At 40.8% G+C, this 12986-nt stretch overlaps 1 pseudogene; it reads left to right on the top strand.

Annotated features, from left to right (window-relative positions):
- Positions 1-2857: 2857 nt before the first annotated feature.
- LOC125894816 (nuclear factor 7, brain-like) lies at positions 2858-4634 on the top strand (annotated as a pseudogene).
- The last annotated feature ends 8352 nt before the right edge of the window (positions 4635-12986 follow it).

The raw sequence follows: 12986 nt of genomic DNA on the forward strand, positions 1-12986 counted from the left end.
GGTTAAAATGAAAAAGAAAGTGACAAACACATAAGCCGTGAGCCTACTCCGCCTCAAGCCGGTCGCGGCGAACCATACACCCGCCGCGAGCCGTTCAGCACCGCGGACAGTCGGACTAATGGGATGTCGAACCAATGGGCTGTCGAACCAATGACATGAACCCAGACATTTTGGGGTGGAGCGCACCGTAGCTCAGTTGCAGACCCGATACTTCTGGTACCGGATGAGAGAGGATGTCACCCTCTGATGCGGTACCTGCACCAGTTGCGCATCCAAGGCCAGGCCACTCAAGACACCTCAAGCCCCCATGGGTACGGTTCAAGTGGGAGCCCCAATGGAACGTGTTGCCTTGAACATCATGGGCCGCTGAACGAGATAGAGCGCAATAACAGATATGTGCTTGTGATACAGGACTATTTCACCGAATGGGTGGAAGCCTTCCATCTCCTGGATGACAAGGCTGTAACTGTGGTGGCAGTGCTAGCCTCAGAATGGGTGTGTCATTATGGAGTGCCACAGATGGTGCACAGTGACCAAGGCAGAAAGTTAGAGTCTGAAGTGTTCCAGAAAATGTGCACATTGTTTGGTATAGATAAAACACGTACCACACCCTTCCGGCCTCAGTCTGATGGCCAAGTTGAGCATTTCAATGCCACCTTGCAAAAGATCCTGGCTACAACAGCTGGGTGTTGCCACTGAGACCAGGACTGGGACCTCATGATCCCCTACGCTGTTATGGCCTACAGAGCGACAAAGCACAGTGCAACTGGTTTCACTCCCAACTTCATGATGACCGGCAGGGAAGTGAGTGAGCCAGTCAACCTGGTAGCTGGCCTGCCACCTGATCCTGATGCAGCCCCTTCAGCCCCTGAGTATGTCCAGCACCTGGAGCTGGCACATCAAATCACCAGAGAAGCTCTTGGTGAGTGTTGGACTAAGAGTCTCATCCTACTCTCTAATGTGCTATGTGTGAGCTCAGTCCTGCGTGTTCTTTAATGAAGCAATAGGAGAAGATATTCGGTCTCAGTTAATGTAGTTTATTAAGCAGTAAAGGAATAAAATTACAGAGCTCTGGGTCTCAACTTCACGTCCCCAACGAACAACAAAGGTGTGTCAGTTCACAAAGTCTGACCTCCTGTCCTTCCCCTGACCCAGTATATTTGAGCGTAACAGAGTGTCATTGTGCTCACTGGCAGTTCCACTTCCTCCTTCGCCACACCACGCCCCTGCCTCGTGTTAATCTGACTCCTTCCCGCTGGCGGTGGGGGCGTGGTTCCTGTTTTGAAAGACAAGAGAACAACACAACTCCCTACACGTGCTGTACCTTACTATCTGTACATCACTTTCTATTCTTTTTACCATATATGAAACTAATTATCTAAGCATTGCGATATGTGCTCCTCAGACTTCATGTCTCTTCCTCTCCTGTACTTCTCCACTTCTGCAAAGCAAACACATTCAGATCAGCTGAAATCATCTCAGTATTCTCATTGTTCACATATCTAAAACTTATATAGTGAAACACAACTGATAGTAAAACACATAAAATCATTCTATTCCCAACATGAGTCTGTGAAACGTGCAAACTGCTGTCACACAGTACCAGGTTGGTGATGCTGTGTGGTACCTCATCAAATGTACACGCAAAACCAAGAACAGAGTCATAATGTTCCTCCCATCTTATGAAGGGCCATTCTTCATCCTGGGACAGTTGGACAATCTGGTGTATCGCATCCAAAAAGGCCCTAAGACCAAAGTTAAAGTGGTTCATCATGACCAGCTGAAGCCCTATCACTGCCATGATCCCCCTGGACAACACCTGGGCTATGCAGCAGGCTCAGAGCTGGACACCAATGGAGGGGTCACCAATTCTGCGGACTCTGACCTGGGTCTCTCCCAGCTGTTCTCCAGCACCGACATGGAGGGAGCATCCAGCTTCACCTCGCCAGATCCAGTAGCGGACGTTCCTGCAGCTACAGCTTCACACGCCTCCGCTTCTCCTCATCTGGACTCTTCTGCTCCTGGGGACCTTCAGGATATTGGGGGTGGTGAGGCAGAGAAATAGCATCAGGGCCATTGTCCGCAAAGGCCGAGCCGCCACCGGAAACAAATTAGGCGTTATACAATAGAGGCATAAAAAGTGCTGTTTCTAGTATGCTAATGATCTCCTACCATTGATTTTCCTCAGCCAATACATTTCAACTGCTCTCGTCTGGCAATGGAAACAGACCAAATCAATTCAACCCAGATCGCCTTTTGCAGATCTTCCTTGTTACAAAGTTTGCACAAACCTGTAACGCAGGACTATTTGTGGTTTGTGAGTCTGAATAAAATGTTCCATGCCCACAGTTTATTATTTTAAAACCTATTTGACAGATAGTTTTGCTATTTTAAGAATGCCATTGTCAGTGATACACAACATACTGCTTTCTATGTGGATCAACACTTACGATGTCCCCCACCATTTGGATCACCTATGGCTCAATGGATAGAGCATAGAGCTTCATATGCAATAGTTTACTGAGTCACAGGTTCAAAGCCCAAATATGATGATTTTTTTCACGACTGTAGAAGGTGTCTCTTTACCTGACTCCCCTGACACAAACCAGGAAACACTTTGTTATTTTTCCTCACTGAAGAGAGACACACAGACTGAAGAACAGACGACCAGATTCACCATCAAACCAAACCCTCCTCCACCACATTCACCCCACGTTTAAACAATGTTTGAACATAAACATAACTGTTGCAACGTCCTGCTGAACACCATCAGTCTACATCAGCAATGAAGGAAGTGTAACAAAGCTCCACCCCTCACCTGACTCACCTGACACAAAACAGGAAACACTTAGTTATTCTTCCTCACTGCAGAGAGACACACAGACTGAAGGACAGACGATCAGATTCACCTTCAGACCAAACTAACAACTTCCTCTGAGTGAGTTCAGCTAAAACTCCAACACTGCTGCTTCAACCTGCTGACACTCCACACACTGAAGGTGAATCTGAAGGACAGACGATCAGATTCACCTTCAGACCAAACTAACAACTTCCTCTGAGTGAGTTCAGCTAAAACTCCAACACTGCTGCTACAACCTGCTGACACTCCACACACTGAAGGTGAGTTTGACTAAAAACACCACTCAAAGTCAAAGTACATTTCAGTGAAGTTAGTAGAGGAGGGAGGGGAGCCATGACTGACTGTACTTTCTGTCTGCTGTGTTTTCAGCTTCACTCAGAGACTAAATGGCTTCCAGATCAGAGGAGGATCTCTGCTGTCCGGTCTGTCAGGACGTCTTTAGAGATCCTGTTGTTCTGTCATGTAGCCACAGCTTCTGTAAAGACTGTCTGCAGAACTGGTGGAGACAGAAACCAACACGTGAGTGTCCAGTTTGTAAGAGAAGATCTTCAAAGGGTTACCCACCTCGTAACCTGGCGTTAAAGAACCTGTGTGAGGCCTTCTTATTGGAGAGAGATCAGAGAGCTTCAGAGGCTCTCTGCAGTCTGCACTCTGAGAAACTCAAACTCTTCTGTCTGGACCATCAGCAGCCAGTGTGTGTCGTCTGCAGAGATTCAGACAAACACACCAAGCACAGATTCAGACCCATCGATGAAGCTGCACGACAACACAAGAAGGAAGCTGAGGAAACTCTGGAGCCCTTAAAGGAGAAGTTAAAGGTTTGTGAACAAGTTAAAGTGAAGTGTGAACAAACAGCAGAACACATGAAGGTCCAGGCCCGACGCACAGAGAGGCAGATTAAGGAGCAGTTTAAGAAGCTTCACCAGTTTCTAGAAGAGGAAGAGGAGGCCAGGATGGCTGCACTGAGGAGGAAGAGGAGCAGAAGAGTCAGATGATGAAGGAGAAGATGGAGGCTCTGAGCAGAGAGATAGCAGCTCTTTCAGACACAGTCAGAGCCACAGAGGACGAGCTGAGAGCTGAAGACGTCTCATTCCTGCTCAACTACAAGGCTGCAGTGGACAGAGTCCAGCAGCGCCCCCTGCTGGATGATCCACAGCTGCTATCAGGAGCTCTGATAGACGAGGCCAAACACCTGGGCAACCTGACCTTCAACATCTGGAACAAGATGAAGGACATGGTCTCCTACACTCCTCTGATTCTGGACCCAAACACTGCTCATCCAGACCTCATCCTGTCTGAAGATCTGACCAGTGTGAGACCAGGACAGAGACAGCAGCTTCCTGATAATCCAGAGAGGTTTGATTATTACTGGTCTGTCCTGGGCTCTGAGGGCTTTAACTCAGGGACTCACAGCTGGGATGTCGAGGTTGGAAACAGTACAGACTGGTCACTGGGTGTGTTAGCAGAGTCTGTCCAGAGGAAGGGACGCATAAAGTCTGGATTATGGGTAATATGGTTCCATGAAGGTAAATACTCAGCACTGTCACCATCAGCTACACTCACTGGTCTCAAAGTGAAGAAGAAGCTCCAGAGGATCAGAGTGAATCTGGACTGGAACAGAGGAAAGCTGTCGTTCTCTGATCCTGATACTAACACACACATACACACCTTCACACACACTTTCACGGAGAGGGTGTTTCCATACATTAACACTGCTGCTAAACTGAAGATATTACCACTGAAGGTCTGTGTGACAGTGGAACAGAGCAGTTAGAGATAAAGAGGATGATTATATTTATGATGTTTATTTCTTAAAGGTAAAAGCAGCTGACTTTAACCTGTTAAGCTGCACCTGTCCTCCTGCTGATATTTTTTGTTTGTTTCACTTATTTTTGTTTTATCTTTGTTATTTAGTTAGAAACCTTGCTTTATGCTGTGATTGTTGAACACTTAGTGACATATCTTTTGGCTTGTTTTAGCCTTTTTTTCATAGATACTGTTTCATTTTAAACTTGTTCATTTCTTGTTATTCTGACTTGTGAAGACCAGAAAACACTTTATAAATAAACGAACAAGTTCATGCTTGATGTAATCAAGAAAATATGATTCTGTCTTTAGAAGTATTTTCATTTAGTTTCCATCTGTTGAATTCTGCTGTTTGTTATTTTGTCAGAGAAGGAGCCGTTTAACTGAAGAAATCACATGTTGTAAGGTGGAGGTCTCAGTTTATGCTCAGACTTAATGTCAGGTTGGTGATTTAAGAACATTTATAAAAACTGATATTAATGCTGAATGTACATTTATTTCTGTTTTTCATCAACATAATAAAATATTGTTATTTCTTGGTTGTCATATTCTGCTCCTCAGTTTATTGCTTAAAGACGTGACATCTTTTATTGACCTCTCCTTTTGGACTGGACCAATGGAGCTGGAGATTTTTAACATAAGACAGAATTTAATTTAATTTGAAGGGTTAAATAAAACCTGAGCAGATTGGCCTGAAATAGTCTTTTCCACAACACACAACAAAGGCAATGAGCAGCTCTACAAGAAATTACCCAAACATTTGCAAGAAACTGGTAAAAGTTACAGGAAGATTTCCTGACAAATAGTTTAAAAAGAGGTAAAAAATAAAATAAAATAAATATACATATATATATGTATATATGAGTTTTTTGTTTTTGTTTTTTTACCTCTTTTTTTAAACTATTTGTCAGGAAATCTTCCTGACGAGAGATTTTTTTCCTATAATATAATTTGAATAATACAATTATAATAATTATTAATATTTTTCTGGCCATTTTGTCCTTTTTTAAAATAATAATTTGCCCCTCTTTCTTTTCTTTTTCTGATAATTTTCTTGTCATATTTTACTATTTTCTTGCAATTTGCAGGACATTTGTCAAGTTGCTCACAAGAAAACTGATGTCTCTCATTATTCTTAGTCAAAAATCTTAAAAGTTAAAGATCTTGTGGAATTATAGACAGCACAAATAATATTTAAAGTAAAAAAACAAAAACTATTTACTACCTGGCAATATTCAAAACTTTATTGAAAGGTGAGGGAGTTATAACTTCAGGGGAAAATGTAATATATATCAGAATTTTTATTTTCCAGTATTTTTGTGATTATTTTATATCTTGCTGTGAGACAAATATTACTGGTATTTAATGTAATCTATTACAATAGGTCTAGGAGAATTAATCACTGTACAGCTTTATACTGATGGGGAGCTACATAAGTGACTATTATGCATTCATGGAGAAGGGGTGGGAATAAATAAGTTTGTCCTTCCTCCCACTCCTTTTTGGACATGTTAATCAAATCATTAGATGTTATTTTCAGTTTTCATACCTTGTTTATTAACCTGTTTTTATGTCTGTCTAATCCTGTATGATTGGAATAGAGTGGCTAAAAGTTTGGTAGGACTTTAGATGACCTGATCTGACCTTAAATATGGGCTGAGAATATTTGAGTTTCTTTGCATTCATATATTTGCCACGCAGTCACTCAACAGGTTCCTCACCGTTTTATTAATAGACCAGCTTCACTGACTGTGTTACACCTAAGTCTGAGATGAAAGATACTTGACTGTCGTCCTTCTGTAGAGAGCAGTACGGTACACAGAGGAATGAAAGTGTGTTTCTCCTGGTCACCGGTGTAAACAAAAAGAATGATGCGACATATAGTGGGAGTGAAGCAAACACAGACAGGTACAAGCATGTGGTGCAATACAACAGACAGATACAATCAAATGAACATGACATATTCATTTTAATGCATTGATTCAGCATCCCGTGTGTGTGTGTGTGTGTGTGTGTGTGTGTGTGTGTGTGTGTGTGTGTGTAGGCTGTGTAAGCTCAGGATGTTGTTACAGAGCGTAACGTTAGTTCAGGCAGGACACCATGTCAAGCTCAGCTCACATCCCAGCTAATGGATCAGCTGATTGATGAAGGGAGTCAGCTGATAGATCGCATGATTCCTTTCTATGCAACCAATTGGTGAATCTCATTCAGGGCGCCCTATTTAAACTGCTCTGGCCTGCCTACTGTTGCTGCTTCCTCTGCAAGCTGCTTTGCAACCTGCCTCCACCCCAGCTCCTCCTTTTCATGCTGTGTCTGACTCATCAATGTCATTTCTGTTTGTCACTGATGCTGCTCTCTCTGCCTTTAGCGGGATTTACACTTGTGCATCAGCTCTATGCAGAGCCTACATACGTGGCCCACGCTGTTGTGAGCATTTGTATTTGTGTGGTGGTGTGTCTGTGTCACTCTGCAGTTACACCTCCAAAACACTAGTCGATTTTGTATTCAACACACACCTAAAACACACATTAAAAACACCTGAAACACACATTAAACACACATTAAAACACCTGAAACACACATTAAGAACACCTGAAACACACATTAAACACACATTAAGAACACCTGAAACACACATTAAAAACACCTGAAACACACATTAAACACACATTAAGAACACCTGAAACACACATTAAACACACATTAAAACACCTGAAACACACATTAAGAACACCTGAAACACACATTAAGAACACCTGAAACACACATTAAACACACATCAAACACACACCAAACACACATTAAACACACATTAAAACACCTGAAACACACATTAAAAACACCTGAAACACACATTAAACACACATTAAGAACACCTGAAACACACATTAAAAACACCTGAAACACACATTAAACACACATTAAGAACACCTGAAACACACATTAAACACACATTAAAACACCTGAAACACACATTAAGAACACCTGAAACACACATTAAGAACACATCAAACACACACCAAACACACATTAAACACACATTAAAACACCTGAAACACACATTAAAACACCTGAAACACACATTAAGAACACCTGAAACACACATTAAGAACACCTGAAACACACATTAAACACACATCAAACACACACCAAACACACATTAAACACACATTAAAACACCTGAAACACACATTAAAACACCTGAAACACACATTAAGAACACCTGAAACACACATTAAGAACACATCAAACACACACCAAACACACATTAAACACACATTAAAACACCTGAAACACACATTAAGAACACCTGAAACACACATTAAGAACACCTGAAACACACATTAAGAACACACATTAAACACACATTAAAACACCTGAAACACACATTAAAACACCTGAAACACACATTAAGAACACCTGAAACACACATTAAACACACATTAAGAACACCTGGAACACACATTAAACACACATTAAAACACCTGAAACACACATTAAACACACATTAAAACACCTGAAACACACATTAAGAACACCTGAAACACACATTAAACACACATCAAACACACACCAAACACACATTAAACACACATTAAGAACACCTGGAACACACATTAAACACACATCAAACACACATTAAACACACATTAAGAACACCTGAAACACACATTAAACACACATTAAAACACCTGAAACACACATTAAGAACACCTGAAACACACATTAAACACACATCAAACACACACCAAACACACATTAAACACACATTAAGAACACCTGGAACACACATTAAACACACATCAAACACACATTAAACACACATTAAGAACACCTGAAACACACATTAAAAACACCTGAAACACACATTAAACACACATCAAACACTGTAGTGTAAAAAGACAGATCCTGATCAAGTAGAATGATTACACTGCATAGGCGATTAAAAAAACAGAGCTATGTGATTATCATATAACTATGTTTAACGCTTAAGTTCTTATAATACTGAGTGTGGTGCATCTATATGTGTTAAAACATTGATATACATGTTAAAGTATTCATAATATGAGTTCACATTGTATCCGTAGACTAAAGCACACACGCATTCAAGTGTAAACTATCATGCTTTGTATAAGGATAACACACACACATATTCAAATGTTTGTACTATCTGATGCACATTAAAGGTTCATATTGCATGACAGCACATAAAGGCACAAGGGGCTGCATAAAGAAAGTCCCTAAAATTCACGTTTTTTAAAAATAAAGTGAAAGTGAATCCGGAGCTAAGGGTGGGAAAACTTGGGGAACTCCAGGCCCAAAGCGAAAGTATTACACCATTAAAAACGGGCCTGTTCATGATTGGACAAAAAGAAAAAGGTATCCACCAATAGAAATGGGTTAAAGTGGGATGGATTAGCAAAAAGAGGTGGAGACACTGCCCAGTCTCCACCAGCATAAAAGCAGATGCATTGAGAAGTGGTTGTCAGTCCGGCTTCGGGGCTTGACTCGATGAGTTGTATGTGTTGAGCTTGTGAACACATTAAACTCGATTGCATTGGACTCTGCCTGTCTCCAGTGATTCTTTGAGTATTGATTAACTAACTCCAAGGTATCAGATCGGCATATAAGGACAACTGAGAAGTCAAGTGGAGGACGGGGTCGGGAGCCTACAGGCCCACTTCCAGGCACCGATTTTTACCTCTACAACACACACCAAACACACATTAAACACACATTAAGAACACCTGAAACACACATTAAACACACATTAAACACACATTAAACATGGCTTAACAGAGACAGTTTCAAACACAAATCAGCTTCACTATAACTCACAGCATTCACAAACACTTGTCTTTATCTGGACACATTTTCCCCACAAATACAACATGCTAACATTATTAGCACAAGCCTATGGCATTTTACTTTGTATAAATTAGCCTAGTGGCTAGTAGAGATTTCCTCTGCTCATATGAAGCCAGGATAAATCACACACAGGACTTAAAATGCTATTTTAGTGGAGGCTTTATTGTCTTCACAATTTATTGTTTCTCATCTGTGAAATTAAAGTAAATCAAAGCTTTGTTTCCACTGAGGGAAATGGTTTCAGCTTACAGAAACAGACAGGACAACCTGATCTCACAGAAATACGTGAAATGACCACGACCTCTTAACACCACATTCCGTGGTACAACGGAAACAATACCAATGTAAAGTCAATTAGGATCCTTTGTCGTGGTGTCCACACAGATTCCCTGATTCAACGTCACGTCAACCTCATTTTCCTCAATGATATTTTTAACATTCCTGTATACACACAAAAAACAAGAAAGTGTCCTTGATAACTCAACAATATGACAGGTTAATGTCAAGGCCATAAAATAAAATAAATGTATTTTGCCAGCTTCTGATAGCGTAGGGCTTTAAGAGCATTGTGCTGTGGGCGGATGGGGCGAGTTCCACTACTGTTTTGTAGCAACTGTCTGCCGTCTGTGGGCTTCATTCCATTTCAAATTGCCGTCCGTCTGCCGTAACTGAATCCAAACGCCACTAATAAATAAATAAATAAATAAATAATAAGAAAAAAATAAGGCTGAGCACGGAAGAACCAGAGGGGAAACACCATCACATGGAGCCGTCTGCACCTGGCAACCCGGCCACCCTCCACTCCACCAGGGGAGAGCAGACCCCAAGCCAGCACCACAGAACCAGCCCCCCCCCGCCCCCCACGGCGCACATGCTCCCACTGAGGAAACACTGGAGTTAAGAACTAAACTATGATAAATGACAAAAATTATTAAGATGTAGGTCTAACATAAAATAATTTCGTTATTAAATAAATTAAAACATATAGCCCACAGTAGATAAAAGTAGAACATGCTAAAAGTAAATACAATAATAGGCTAAATAGTATCTAAGCAATAATAAAGTGTCTAAACAATAATAAATAGTATCTAAGATATCTATTAGGCTACCATTCCACTCTGTAAATAGTTTTTAATATTTCAATATAATTTTAACATTGTTTTTGCTTATTTCATTATTGTTATTATTTGTTTACTTTTTAGTAGTATTGTATTGTCTACAGTAAAAAAGAAACAAACAAGCAAAGAAACAAACAAAACTCATTTTATACACGGGGCCTTCAAAGTGCTCTCTGAAACTACACCTGGCATGGCTTGTGTCCAAAAATGAAAAAATCAAAACTTTGTCGTAGAGCTAAACCAAATACATCATTGGAAAGGTCTCAACCTGGAGAGTAACATATGTCAGTATGAAGATTCTACATGGCTCCTGCTTTCAGCCATTGACCTTTGAACCTTGACCTCAGTGCATGTTTGAGGGCTTATAACTCAGCAACTAAAGGGGGTACAGACATGGGACCAACTGTTATAGAGAGCTCTTGACCTCGGCTATCATGTGAGTGTAGTCAACAACTGGGGGTGCTGTCAGATATGGATAAAATATGGATAAAAATAATTTTCACCCATTTAGAAATTAGATATTTAAAAGCTGATTACACAAGTGTGTTTACCATCCCCTTAAAGCCCACAGTCTACTCTCAATTCTGTATTTACAACTTCCAAATCTGAGAAAAACACTTTTTAAAAACTACAATTCCCTAGGACCGCGCCATGCAGCTGGATACATATCAGCAACATAGTTGTAGTTCTTCTGATTTGCAAAGTAGGGTTCTAAATAGGGTTGTAAAAATATATATCTACCCAATATATCTAATATCAAGTAAAGCCGAACTAGTTATTACACTGCACCTAGATGAACTATATTAAGAAAAAGTAAAGATGTCGGCTAATTTTAGATATTTTAGCTAATATGCTAGAAACGCCGTTTTTGGGACGGTAGGTTTTTGCGGCTTGTAAAATAGAGTTGTAAAAAGATAGATCTACTGAATATATCTAATATCTAGTAAAGCCGAACTAGTAACGACACTGCACCTAGATGAACTATGTTAAGAAAAAGTAAGGATGTTGGTTATTTTCAGATATTTTAGCAAGATCTCTAGAAACGGCATTTTTGGGACTCCGGTTGTAGAGTTGTCAAAGAGTGATGTAAAAAAGTAAATCTACTGAATATATCAAATATCTAGTACAGCCGAACCATCATGTTATTATTATTATTATTATTATTGTTGTTATTGGTGGGAAATTATAACAGAGGAATATATTTGCCGTTTTAATATCAAGAACACTTCCGTGTTTTTGTGTGTATACAGGACGTTGTTGAATCAGGGAATCCGTGTGTCCACCACGACAATGGATCATCATTACATTGACATTGTTTCCATGGTACCGGCACGTCATTTCAATCCATTACGTGCTGCCACCACGGAATGCAGTGTTAAGAGGTTGTGGTCATTTCACGTATTTCTGTGAGATCAGGTTGGACAGGAGGTCTGCATCGCTGTGACGTGTAGTTACATTTCTGGGGAGGTGCACGTCAGGCTATGACATAGGTTATGGTGTCGGCTCTACGTCAATGCAGAGCTTATGCTGTAGGTACGGCGCTGATTTGACGCAGAAGTATAAATCCTGCATTGGGCTTTCTGCGTAGGCCCTGGGAAAGGCAGAGAGGCCCCAGAACAGAGCTGTACGGCCAAATATAATACTGCAAATGGAAATAAAGTTTTCTTAGACTAAAGTGGTCCTGACTGAAATGTTACCAACCCATGACGTACCTTTGTATATGGACAGTAGAGACATGTCCCTACCAATATTTTGGGAGAACAGAATTGTCCTCACCAATATTTGAGTGAACTCATTCACATTATGTTTGATTCTTCTCAGGCCTTTTTATCCCTGCAGCAGTCCGACAGGAAGCCAAACTACCTGGCAGAGATGCCTTTGCTCTGTAGGCGCGGTCCTTGAAGAGGTATTTATTAACAAACATATTAAAAAGAGACAAAAATTAATGCTAAAGTATTCAACAAAAACAGCTGCCATCTCTCCTCTACTGACCACTGAATGATTTTAACTCTCAGCCTCACCTGACTGGAACCTTCCACCTGCACAGGTGAACTACCCTGCCTTTCTCCTGTGCAGACTCATTGAGATAGACCAATTACAATTGTTTTGAGTTAAGTGTAATTTATTTGCATGTTAGCCCTTTCCCTCGGTGCTCCATGATCCCATTCCCAGGGTTTTATATTTTAACTCCTCCACTACAGTAACCCTCCTTTCACACTGCTTTTGAACATAAACATGCAGCTGCAACAGGCTACTGGCAGAGGAAGTGTAACAAAGCTCCACCCTCACAAGACTCACCCGCAACAAACCAGGAAACACTTTGATATTCTTCC

Source organism: Epinephelus fuscoguttatus, linkage group LG1 (assembly GCF_011397635.1).
Source record: "Epinephelus fuscoguttatus linkage group LG1, E.fuscoguttatus.final_Chr_v1".
Taxonomy (NCBI): Eukaryota; Metazoa; Chordata; class Actinopteri; order Perciformes; family Serranidae; genus Epinephelus; species Epinephelus fuscoguttatus.